The sequence below is a fragment of the Penaeus japonicus genome, unplaced genomic scaffold (assembly GCF_977035675.1).
Source record: "Penaeus japonicus unplaced genomic scaffold, GWHDUDI00000001_assembly GWHDUDI00000024, whole genome shotgun sequence".
NCBI lineage: Eukaryota > Metazoa > Arthropoda > Malacostraca > Decapoda > Penaeidae > Penaeus > Penaeus japonicus.
Window position 1 is genome coordinate 5001722 of NW_028234426.1, and position 2500 is coordinate 5004221.

A 2500-nucleotide genomic window follows, 5' to 3' on the forward strand; every position below is an offset into this window, starting at 1 on the left:
CAATCGACAACGCCCCTTAATAAGCAACATCCGAGATCGTCAAACACACACACACGCACACACACACACACACACACACACCCGTCATCACAAAATCGTAAATCGGACGTAACGGCGGAGACGTTCCGATCCGTCACACGATCTGTCCGAAACCGCTATCGCCGTTACTAAAATTATCTCACGAGGACGTAACGCCGGAAAGTCGCGACCGCAGCGCTCCGGGAAAGGCGGTCGAGCGAGCGGAAGCGTTTCTCAGAGTCGATTAGCAGATCGGTTTGTCGGTCGGTCGATTGAGCCGATGGAATGTGTCGGCGCGTGTGTGTGTGTGTGTGTGTGTGTTTATGTGTGTGTGTGTGTGTGTGTGTGTGTGTATGTGTGTGTGTGTGTGTGTGTGTGTGTGTGTGCAGCGACGGGAGAGAAAGAGAGGGTGAATGTGTATAAGAGTGAGTGAGTTTGAGGAAAAGAAAGAGCGAGAGAGATAGAGAAAGAAAGAAAGAGAGAGAGATAGAGAAATAAAATCATCCACATAAACCAAACATATAAACAAAGAAAGAAAAAACAGCACCAGAGAAAAAAAGACGAAAAAACAAGAGAACGACAAGAGAGAAAGAGAGAGAGCGCGTGTGAGAGAGAGAGAGAAAGAGAGTGAGTGAGTTGCTGGAAAAATTTTCAAGTTCAAGGTTACGTGGGCCGGGCGGAGATCACGTCAGGTTAAGCGGGATGAATGAAAACCTGCTGATCCCCCGCTCCGTTTTCTGTTTCAGGGGTGACTTTTTGTTTTTGTTATCATTGTTGTCTCTTGTTGTTATCAAAATGATAGGACGTGTGATAAGGGTTTTTGTTATGATATATGCTGATATATGTATCAGGATTGACGTAACATGACGAAATACGTTTGAATATTGTAATAATTGTTGTTCAGTAAGTTCTCTTGTTTCGAGGAACTTAGAAATAATAATTTAGTTATCAAATAGATGAACTCCGATAAAGGCATATCCATAATCATTATTAAATGAACACTCTGGTACAAAGGAGCCTTATGACGATTTAAAAGTAATTATAGATAACCACAGATAATAACACTAATTCCCACACCATAGAATCTACATTATGATAATGATAACAAAAAAGTCCCTTTATAATGAACAAAGACGAATGCTCCACTTGATAGCTTAGTGAGTGACTTAAAAAAAGAAAAGAATAGCAGTCTAGTGTGAATAACCCCGCTAGCATGACAGAGGAATAACAAATAGAATTCTTAAGGAAGATAAATTCACTCCCTTGAAGGCAGTTAAGAGAAATATACGTATTTCTTGACATAAAAGGGATCTTAGCTTCGGTGCTAATTCGGATTGAAAAAGGGGGCAAGGGGAAGGGGAAAGGGGGGATGGAGGATAGGGGGATGGTGGGAGGAAAATTCAACGAAAACGTCAGAAATAATGCATTAGCAATTGAAACTATGCGAGCACCGTGTTGGGTTTTCTCACTACAATACACGCGATGTTTACGCTCCCCTTTTTATCTTTTTTTTCAATTCGACTTTATGACATAAGTATAAACACATAACTCAAAGATAAGAAGACACTTATAAAGCCATATTACCTCTACCCAATCCCAAACAAAGAACGAAGACTCTCAAAGATCAAAGAGAAGAAACATGAAAAAAAAATATATAAACCTCCCTACCGTTCATTGTCCTCACCAACGTACCCACGCTTCTCCTCCTTCAGGGCACGTAAGAGCCCTTAGGTTCCCTTAACCCTAGTGAATAAAACATGCGTAGTGGTACTTCGTGTGTCTGTATTTCTACTGATAAGAATAATGGATTTCCTGTAGGCATATGGGCGGTGCTGGGTTTCTTCTCGTTAAAAGTACTCTCGGATCATTTCTTTACTTGGCGTTGAAATCTCCTCGGTTCGTGGATCAGCTGGTGGAAATTAGCTCATGGAATATGTGTTTGTGTGTTTGTGTGTTTGTGTGTGTTTGTGTGTTTGTGTGTGTGTTTGTGTGTGTGTGTGTGTGTGTGTGTTTGTGTTGGGTTTGTGTGTGTGTGTGTGTTTGTAGGTTTAGGTATATATGTCTATATACATACGTGCACTTACAGTATGTACACATATATGGATTAATAGAGAGATCGATGAATAGATATAGGCAGATATATAGAGATATATATAGCATATTCATCCATAGCTACTTATGCGTACATAAATAGAGATAAAAAGAGTGATCCAAAACAATTCAATTATCCAGCAAATTCAGCAACCCTAAACCTGTGTTGACTCAGTTCCACCAAAGAAGCCATCCTCAACACTGGTCTTACACACACCGCGATCCCACGCTCACTCTCTCTCTCTCTCTTGCTGTCTCTCTCTCTCTCTATTTATCTCTCTCTCTCTCTCTCTCTCTCTCTCTCTCTCTCTCTCTCTCTCTCTCTCTCTCTCTCTCTCTCTCTCTGTCTTTCTCTCTGCCTTTCTCTTTCTATCTTTCTGTCTTTCTGTCT

General features: G+C 41.0%; 1 protein-coding gene across 1 annotated transcript in view; it reads left to right on the top strand.

The window, feature by feature from the left end:
• Positions 1-2500, top strand: part of Cht10 (Chitinase 10) — an 88164-nt gene that overhangs the window by 423 nt on the left and 85241 nt on the right. The window lies entirely within an intron of this gene.